Source organism: Dunckerocampus dactyliophorus, unplaced genomic scaffold (genome assembly GCF_027744805.1).
Source record: "Dunckerocampus dactyliophorus isolate RoL2022-P2 unplaced genomic scaffold, RoL_Ddac_1.1 HiC_scaffold_46, whole genome shotgun sequence".
Taxonomy (NCBI): Eukaryota; Metazoa; Chordata; class Actinopteri; order Syngnathiformes; family Syngnathidae; genus Dunckerocampus; species Dunckerocampus dactyliophorus.
Genome location: NW_026559882.1, coordinates 15,001 through 25,000, shown reverse-complemented (window position 1 = coordinate 25,000; position 10,000 = coordinate 15,001).

Here is a 10,000-nt window from a genome sequence, read left to right as displayed (position 1 = left end):
GAAACCCATGCCTAGGGTCCTGGAGCCCAGGGGCGGTTCTAAAGTCTGTGAGAGCCGCTGTGTCCCTGGATGAATTGAGAAAAAGGGTGAAAAAATGGCAAAGTGTCAAGGGAGCTAGGCAGAAACCCATGCCTAGGGTCCTGGAGCCCAGGGGCCGCGGGAAAGTCTGTGGAGTGCCGCTGTGTCCCTGGATGAAATGAGAAAAAAGGTGAAAAAATGGCAAAGTGTCAAGGGAGAAATTCAGAAACTCAGGCCGAGCTGCCTGGAGCCCAGGGGCGGCTGTAAAGTCTGTGGAGTGCCGCTGTGTCCCTGGATGAAATGAGAAAAAAGGTGGAAAAATGGCAAAGTGTCAAGGGAGAAATTCAGAAACTCAGGCCGAGCTGCCTGGAGCCCAGGGGCGGCTGCAAAGTCTGTGGAGTGCCGCTGTGTCCCTGGATGAAATGAGAAAAAGGGTGGAAAAATGGCAAAGTGTCAAGGGAGAAATTCAGAAACTCAGGCCGAGCTGCCTGGAGCCCAGGGGCGGCTGCAAAGTCTGTGGAGTGCCGCTGTGTCCCTGGATGAAATGAGAAAAAGGGTGGAAAAGTAACAAAGTGTCAAGGGAGCTAGGCAGAAACCCATGCCTAGGGTCCTGGAGCCCAGGGGCCGCGGGAAAGTCTGTGGAGAGCCGCTGTGTCCCTGGATGAAATGAGAAAAAAGGTGAAAAAATGGCAAAGTGTCAAGGGAGCTAGGCAGAAACCCATGCCTAGGGTCCTGGAGCCCAGGGGCGGTTCTAAAGTCTGTGAGAGCCGCTGTTGCCCTGGATGAAATGAGAAAAAAGGTGAAAAAATGGCAAAGTGTCAAGGGAGCTAGGCAGAAACCCATGCCGAGCTGCCTGGAGCCCAGGGGCGGCTGTAAAGTCTGTGGAGTGCCGCTGTGTCCCTGGATGAAATGAGAAAAAAGGTGAAAAAATGGCAAAGTGTCAAGGGAGAAATTCAGAAACTCAGGCCGAGCTGCCTGGAGCCCAGGGGCCGCGGGAAAGTCTGTGGAGAGCCGCTGTGTCCCTGGATGAAATGAGAAAAAGGGTGGAAAAATGGCAAAGTGTCAAGGGAGCTAGGCAGAAACCCATGCCGAGCTGCCTGGAGCCCAGGGGCGGCTGTAAAGTCTGTGGAGTGCCGCTGTGTCCCTGGATGAAATGAGAAAAAGGGTGAAAAAATGGCAAAGTGTCAAGGGAGAAATTCAGAAACCCAGGCCGAGCTGCCTGGAGCCCAGGGGCGGCTGCAAAGTCTGTGGAGAGCCGCTGTGTCCCTGGATGAAATGAGAAAAAAGGTGAAAAAATGGCAAAGTGTCAAGGGAGAAATTCAGAAACCCAGGCCGAGCTGCCTGGAGCCCAGGGGCGGCTGCAAAGTCTGTGGAGAGCCGCTGTGTCCCTGGATGAAATGAGAAAAAAGGTGAAAAAATGGCAAAGTGTCAAGGGAGCTAGGCAGAAACCCATGCCTAGGGTCCTGGAGCCCAGGGGCGGTTCTAAAGTCTGTGAGAGCCGCTGTGTCCCTGGATGAATTGAGAAAAAGGGTGAAAAAATGGCAAAGTGTCAAGGGAGCTAGGCAGAAACCCATGCCTAGGGTCCTGGAGCCCAGGGGCCGCGGGAAAGTCTGTGGAGTGCCGCTGTGTCCCTGGATGAAATGAGAAAAAAGGTGAAAAAATGGCAAAGTGTCAAGGGAGAAATTCAGAAACTCAGGCCGAGCTGCCTGGAGCCCAGGGGCGGCTGTAAAGTCTGTGGAGTGCCGCTGTGTCCCTGGATGAAATGAGAAAAAAGGTGAAAAAATGGCAAAGTGTCAAGGGAGAAATTCAGAAACTCAGGCCGAGCTGCCTGGAGCCCAGGGGCGGCTGTAAAGTCTGTGGAGTGCCGCTGTGTCCCTGGATGAAATGAGAAAAAAGGTGAAAAAATGGCAAAGTGTCAAGGGAGAAATTCAGAAACTCAGGCCGAGCTGCCTGGAGCCCAGGGGCCGCGGGAAAGTCTGTGGAGAGCCGCTGTGTCCCTGGATGAAATGAGAAAAAAGGTGAAAAAATGGCAAAGTGTCAAGGGAGCTAGGCAGAAACCCATGCCTAGGGTCCTGGAGCCCAGGGGCGGTTCTAAAGTCTGTGAGAGCCGCTGTGTCCCTGGATGAATTGAGAAAAAGGGTGAAAAAATGGCAAAGTGTCAAGGGAGCTAGGCAGAAACCCATGCCTAGGGTCCTGGAGCCCAGGGGCCGCGGGAAAGTCTGTGGAGTGCCGCTGTGTCCCTGGATGAAATGAGAAAAAAGGTGAAAAAATGGCAAAGTGTCAAGGGAGAAATTCAGAAACTCAGGCCGAGCTGCCTGGAGCCCAGGGGCGGCTGTAAAGTCTGTGGAGTGCCGCTGTGTCCCTGGATGAAATGAGAAAAAAGGTGGAAAAATGGCAAAGTGTCAAGGGAGAAATTCAGAAACTCAGGCCGAGCTGCCTGGAGCCCAGGGGCGGCTGCAAAGTCTGTGGAGTGCCGCTGTGTCCCTGGATGAAATGAGAAAAAGGGTGGAAAAATGGCAAAGTGTCAAGGGAGAAATTCAGAAACTCAGGCCGAGCTGCCTGGAGCCCAGGGGCGGCTGCAAAGTCTGTGGAGTGCCGCTGTGTCCCTGGATGAAATGAGAAAAAAGGTGAAAAAATGGCAAAGTGTCAAGGGAGAAATTCAGAAACCCATGCCTAGGGTCCTGGAGCCCAGGGGCGGCTGTAAAGTCTGTGGAGAGCCGCTGTGTCCCTGGATGAAATGAGAAAAAGGGTGGAAAAATGGCAAAGTGTCAAGGGAGAAATTCAGAAACTCAGGCCGAGCTGCCTGGAGCCCAGGGGCCGCGGGAAAGTCTGTGGAGAGCCGCTGTGTCCCTGGATGAAATGAGAAAAAAGGTGAAAAAATGGCAAAGTGTCAAGGGAGAAATTCAGAAACTCAGGCCGAGCTGCCTGGAGCCCAGGGGCGGATGCAAAGTCTGTGGAGAGCCGCTGTGTCCCTGGATGAAATGAGAAAAAGGGTGAAAAAGTAACAAAGTGTCAAGGGAGCTAGGCAGAAACCCATGCCTAGGGTCCTGGAGCCCAGGGGCCGCGGGAAAGTCTGTGGAGAGCCGCTGTGTCCCTGGATGAAATGAGAAAAAAGGTGAAAAAATGGCAAAGTGTCAAGGGAGCTAGGCAGAAACCCATGCCTAGGGTCCTGGAGCCCAGGGGCGGTTCTAAAGTCTGTGAGAGCCGCTGTTGCCCTGGATGAAATGAGAAAAAAGGTGAAAAAATGGCAAAGTGTCAAGGGAGCTAGGCAGAAACCCATGCCGAGCTGCCTGGAGCCCAGGGGCGGCTGTAAAGTCTGTGGAGTGCCGCTGTGTCCCTGGATGAAATGAGAAAAAAGGTGAAAAAATGGCAAAGTGTCAAGGGAGAAATTCAGAAACTCAGGCCGAGCTGCCTGGAGCCCAGGGGCCGCGGGAAAGTCTGTGGAGAGCCGCTGTGTCCCTGGATGAAATGAGAAAAAGGGTGGAAAAATGGCAAAGTGTCAAGGGAGCTAGGCAGAAACCCATGCCGAGCTGCCTGGAGCCCAGGGGCGGCTGCAAAGTCTGTGGAGTGCCGCTGTGTCCCTGGATGAAATGAGAAAAAAGGTGAAAAAATGGCAAAGTGTCAAGGGAGAAATTCAGAAACCCATGCCTAGGGTCCTGGAGCCCAGGGGCGGCTGTAAAGTCTGTGGAGAGCCGCTGTGTCCCTGGATGAAATGAGAAAAAGGGTGGAAAAATGGCAAAGTGTCAAGGGAGAAATTCAGAAACTCAGGCCGAGCTGCCTGGAGCCCAGGGGCCGCGGGAAAGTCTGTGGAGAGCCGCTGTGTCCCTGGATGAAATGAGAAAAAAGGTGAAAAAATGGCAAAGTGTCAAGGGAGAAATTCAGAAACTCAGGCCGAGCTGCCTGGAGCCCAGGGGCGGATGCAAAGTCTGTGGAGAGCCGCTGTGTCCCTGGATGAAATGAGAAAAAGGGTGAAAAAGTAACAAAGTGTCAAGGGAGCTAGGCAGAAACCCATGCCTAGGGTCCTGGAGCCCAGGGGCCGCGGGAAAGTCTGTGGAGAGCCGCTGTGTCCCTGGATGAAATGAGAAAAAAGGTGAAAAAATGGCAAAGTGTCAAGGGAGCTAGGCAGAAACCCATGCCTAGGGTCCTGGAGCCCAGGGGCGGTTCTAAAGTCTGTGAGAGCCGCTGTTGCCCTGGATGAAATGAGAAAAAAGGTGAAAAAATGGCAAAGTGTCAAGGGAGCTAGGCAGAAACCCATGCCGAGCTGCCTGGAGCCCAGGGGCGGCTGTAAAGTCTGTGGAGTGCCGCTGTGTCCCTGGATGAAATGAGAAAAAAGGTGAAAAAATGGCAAAGTGTCAAGGGAGAAATTCAGAAACTCAGGCCGAGCTGCCTGGAGCCCAGGGGCCGCGGGAAAGTCTGTGGAGAGCCGCTGTGTCCCTGGATGAAATGAGAAAAAGGGTGGAAAAATGGCAAAGTGTCAAGGGAGCTAGGCAGAAACCCATGCCGAGCTGCCTGGAGCCCAGGGGCGGCTGTAAAGTCTGTGGAGTGCCGCTGTGTCCCTGGATGAAATGAGAAAAAGGGTGAAAAAATGGCAAAGTGTCAAGGGAGAAATTCAGAAACCCAGGCCGAGCTGCCTGGAGCCCAGGGGCGGCTGCAAAGTCTGTGGAGAGCCGCTGTGTCCCTGGATGAAATGAGAAAAAAGGTGAAAAAATGGCAAAGTGTCAAGGGAGAAATTCAGAAACCCAGGCCGAGCTGCCTGGAGCCCAGGGGCGGCTGCAAAGTCTGTGGAGAGCCGCTGTGTCCCTGGATGAAATGAGAAAAAAGGTGAAAAAATGGCAAAGTGTCAAGGGAGCTAGGCAGAAACCCATGCCTAGGGTCCTGGAGCCCAGGGGCGGTTCTAAAGTCTGTGAGAGCCGCTGTGTCCCTGGATGAATTGAGAAAAAGGGTGAAAAAATGGCAAAGTGTCAAGGGAGCTAGGCAGAAACCCATGCCTAGGGTCCTGGAGCCCAGGGGCCGCGGGAAAGTCTGTGGAGTGCCGCTGTGTCCCTGGATGAAATGAGAAAAAAGGTGAAAAAATGGCAAAGTGTCAAGGGAGAAATTCAGAAACTCAGGCCGAGCTGCCTGGAGCCCAGGGGCGGCTGTAAAGTCTGTGGAGTGCCGCTGTGTCCCTGGATGAAATGAGAAAAAAGGTGAAAAAATGGCAAAGTGTCAAGGGAGAAATTCAGAAACTCAGGCCGAGCTGCCTGGAGCCCAGGGGCGGCTGTAAAGTCTGTGGAGTGCCGCTGTGTCCCTGGATGAAATGAGAAAAAAGGTGGAAAAATGGCAAAGTGTCAAGGGAGAAATTCAGAAACTCAGGCCGAGCTGCCTGGAGCCCAGGGGCGGCTGCAAAGTCTGTGGAGTGCCGCTGTGTCCCTGGATGAAATGAGAAAAAGGGTGGAAAAATGGCAAAGTGTCAAGGGAGAAATTCAGAAACTCAGGCCGAGCTGCCTGGAGCCCAGGGGCGGCTGCAAAGTCTGTGGAGTGCCGCTGTGTCCCTGGATGAAATGAGAAAAAAGGTGAAAAAATGGCAAAGTGTCAAGGGAGAAATTCAGAAACCCATGCCTAGGGTCCTGGAGCCCAGGGGCGGCTGTAAAGTCTGTGGAGAGCCGCTGTGTCCCTGGATGAAATGAGAAAAAGGGTGGAAAAATGGCAAAGTGTCAAGGGAGAAATTCAGAAACTCAGGCCGAGCTGCCTGGAGCCCAGGGGCCGCGGGAAAGTCTGTGGAGAGCCGCTGTGTCCCTGGATGAAATGAGAAAAAAGGTGAAAAAATGGCAAAGTGTCAAGGGAGAAATTCAGAAACTCAGGCCGAGCTGCCTGGAGCCCAGGGGCGGATGCAAAGTCTGTGGAGAGCCGCTGTGTCCCTGGATGAAATGAGAAAAAGGGTGAAAAAGTAACAAAGTGTCAAGGGAGCTAGGCAGAAACCCATGCCTAGGGTCCTGGAGCCCAGGGGCCGCGGGAAAGTCTGTGGAGAGCCGCTGTGTCCCTGGATGAAATGAGAAAAAGGGTGGAAAAATGGCAAAGTGTCAAGGGAGAAATTCAGAAACTCAGGCCGAGCTGCCTGGAGCCCAGGGGCCGCGGGAAAGTCTGTGGAGAGCCGCTGTGTCCCTGGATGAAATGAGAAAAAAGGTGAAAAAATGGCAAAGTGTCAAGGGAGAAATTCAGAAACTCAGGCCGAGCTGCCTGGAGCCCAGGGGCGGATGCAAAGTCTGTGGAGAGCCGCTGTGTCCCTGGATGAAATGAGAAAAAGGGTGAAAAAGTAACAAAGTGTCAAGGGAGCTAGGCAGAAACCCATGCCTAGGGTCCTGGAGCCCAGGGGCCGCGGGAAAGTCTGTGGAGAGCCGCTGTGTCCCTGGATGAAATGAGAAAAAAGGTGAAAAAATGGCAAAGTGTCAAGGGAGCTAGGCAGAAACCCATGCCTAGGGTCCTGGAGCCCAGGGGCGGTTCTAAAGTCTGTGAGAGCCGCTGTTGCCCTGGATGAAATGAGAAAAAAGGTGAAAAAATGGCAAAGTGTCAAGGGAGCTAGGCAGAAACCCATGCCGAGCTGCCTGGAGCCCAGGGGCGGCTGTAAAGTCTGTGGAGTGCCGCTGTGTCCCTGGATGAAATGAGAAAAAAGGTGAAAAAATGGCAAAGTGTCAAGGGAGAAATTCAGAAACTCAGGCCGAGCTGCCTGGAGCCCAGGGGCCGCGGGAAAGTCTGTGGAGAGCCGCTGTGTCCCTGGATGAAATGAAGAAAAAGGTGAAAAAATGGCAAAGTGTCAAGGGAGAAATTCAGAAACCCATGCCTAGGGTCCTGGAGCCCAGGGGCCGCGGGAAAGTCTGTGGAGAGCCGCTGTGTCCCTGGATGAAATGAGAAAAAAGGTGAAAAAGTAACAAAGTGTCAAGGGAGAAATTCAGAAACCCAGGCCGAGCTGCCTGGAGCCTCAAAGCGGATAGAAATAGCGTGGAGAGCCGCTGTTAAGCCAGACGCCCTCTGGCGGACACAGGCAGGAGTTGCAGTAAATGCATTGAAGTCAATGGGCGAGAGTACCCAATGCGCCAAAAAAGTGCTGAAAATATGACAAAGTGTCAAATGAATGGGAGTCAATGGGCGAGAGTACCCAATGCACAAAAAAAGTGCTGAAAATATGACAAAGTGTCAAATGAATGGGAGTCAATGGGCGAGAGTACCCAATGCACAAAAAAAGTGCTGAAAAAGTCCACACGAGCCTAGTCAGAAATGCAGGCCGAGGCGGCTGGAGCCCCAAAGCGGCTATAAAAAGCGTGGAGAGCCGCTGTCGCCCCGGAGAAACGGAGAAAAAGTGCTGAAAAAAGGCCCACGTCCTAACGGACCTAGGCGGAAGTGCAGGCGAGGCGGCAGGAGTCTGAAAACCGCTATAAAAAGCGTGGAGAGCCGCTGTCGCCCCGGAGAAACGGAGAAAAAGTGCTGAAAAAAGGCCTAAATCCTAACGGACCTAGGCGGAAGTGCAGGCGAGGCGGCAGGAGTCTGAAAACCGCTATAAAAAGCGTGGAGAGCCGCTGTCGCCCCGGAGAAACGGAGAAAAAGTGCTGAAAAAAGGCCTAAATCCTAACGGACCTAGGCGGAAGTGCAGGCGAGGCGGCAGGAGTCTGAAAACCGCTATAAAAAGCGTGGAGAGCCGCTGTCGCCCCGGAGGAACGGAGAAAAAGTGCTGAAAAAAGGCCTAAATCCTAACGGACCGAGGCGGAAGTGCAGGCGAGGCGGCAGGAGTCTGAAAACGGCTATAAAATGCGTGGAGAGCCGCTGTCGCCCCGGAGAAACGGAGAAAAAGTGCTGAAAAAAGGCCTAAATCCTAACGGACCGAGGCGGAAGTGCAGGCGAGGCGGCAGGAGTCTGAAAGCGGCTATAAAACGCGTGGAGAGCCGCTCGGATGATTTTTCAAAGTGTCAAATGAATGGGAGTGAATGGGGCAGAGTACCCAATGTGTAAAAAAAGTGCTGAAAAAACGACAAAGTCCACACGAGCCTAGTCAGAAATGCAGTCCGAGGCGGCTGGAGCCCCAAAGCGGCTATAAAACGCGTGGAGAGCCGCTCGGATGATTTTTCAAAGTGTCAAATGAATGGGAGTGAATGGGGCAGAGTACCCAATGTGTAAAAAAAGTGCTGAAAAAACGACAAAGTCCACACGAGCCTAGTCAGAAATGCAGTCCGAGGCGGCTGGAGCCCCAAAGCGGCTATAAAACGCGTGGAGAGCCGCTCGGATGATTTTTCAAAGTGTCAAATGAATGGGAGTGAATGGGGCGGAGTACCCAATGCGCCAAAAAAGTGCTGAAAAAACGACAAAGTGTCAAATGAATGGGAGTGAATGGGGCAGAGTACCCAATGTGTAAAAAAAGTGCTGAAAAAACGACAAAGTGTCAAATGAATGGGAGTGAATGGGGCGGAGTACCCAATGCGCAAAAAAAGTGCTGAAAAAACGACAAAGTCCACACGAGCCTAGTCAGAAATGAAGGCCGAGGCGGCTGGAGCCCCAAAGCGGCTATAAAATGCGTGGAGAGCCGCTCGGATGATTTTTCTAAGTGTGAAATGAATGGGAGTGAATGGGGCGGAGTACCCAATGCGCGAAAAAAGTGCTGAAAAAACGACAAAGTGTCAAATGAATGGGAGTGAATGGGCGGAGTACCCAATGCGTGAAAAAAGGTCTGGAAAAACGACAAAGTGTCAAATGAATGGGAGTCAATGGGCGGAGTACCCAATGCGCGAAAAAAGTGCTGAAAAAATGACAAAGTGTCAAATGAATGGGAGTCAATGAGTGTTTTGGTCGACCAGGAAAAAACGCGTTTACGGGAGAGGGTAAATCAGCCGAGAGGGGGGGGGGGGGTATACTTTACCCTCTCCCGTAAATGCCATTTTTCCTGGTTGACCAAAACACCTCCAGCACGATTTCGGAAACCCAGTTTTTAGAAACACTGACCTCCAGGGGAAGTACCGAGAAAAGCACACTTTTGAATCCGCTTTTGACGCACTGAAACACGGACGTGAGCTGGGGCCGTGCCGCTCTTGGAAAACCCCTGGAGGTTATTTTCTAAAACGGGTTTCCGCGTCCCCCCGGGCGCCCGTGTTGGGCCGCGCAAGGCGGTCCGGGCTGCCCGCCCCATCTGAGTGCCCCGTTGGGCCGCGTGCATGGCAGGCATCCAAGGAAGGCTGATGAGCAGCGGTGATGATGATGATGAGACACCAGCTGCAATTTTGACAAAGTGTCACCTCTCAAGCATTTCCAAGCGTGACACAAACAAAAGGGAACGGGAACTTTGATATGAGTGACTTGTGCTTCTTTTTCTCCAAGTGTCACTCCACAGCTGGCACCCAGGCTGTGTGACGCAGGTGTCCGACGAGGAGCGCCCGCGATGGGCCGCGTCAGGCGGCCCGGGCCGCGCTATCACCTCCGGATGACAACATCCAAAGGAGCACGTTGGTGCTTGCTGGGAGTTTGCGCACGCGATAGGCGACGCCTGGCGGCCCTGGCCGCGCCTCGCCAGCGGGTAATGACGACCGCGAGCGCCATGCTGCGCCGATGGAGCTGTCCGAGGAGCGAGAGCGCCCGCCATGGGCGGCATCCGGCGGCCCCTGGCCGTGCTTCGTCTGCGGGTCGCTCTCCACCTCCGGGTGGCCAATCCGAGGTGTCCGCAAAGTGTGTGCGCTCGCCATGGGCGGCATCCGGCGGCCTCTGGCCGTGCTTCGTCTGCGGGTGCACACTCGGAGCGAGGCTCCTGCTCGCTCCGGCGCGGTAGCTTTGTCCGCGCTCCACCTCCGGGTGGCGAATCCCAAAAAGCAGCACTTTGGTGCTACGAAGGTGTCAGAAGAGTGTGTGCGCCCGCCATGGGCGGCATCCGGCGGCCTCTGGCCGTGCTTCGTCTGCGGGTGCACACTAGGCGCGGTGGCTTTGTCCGCGCTCCACCTCCGGGTGGCGAATCCCAAAAAGCAGCACTTGG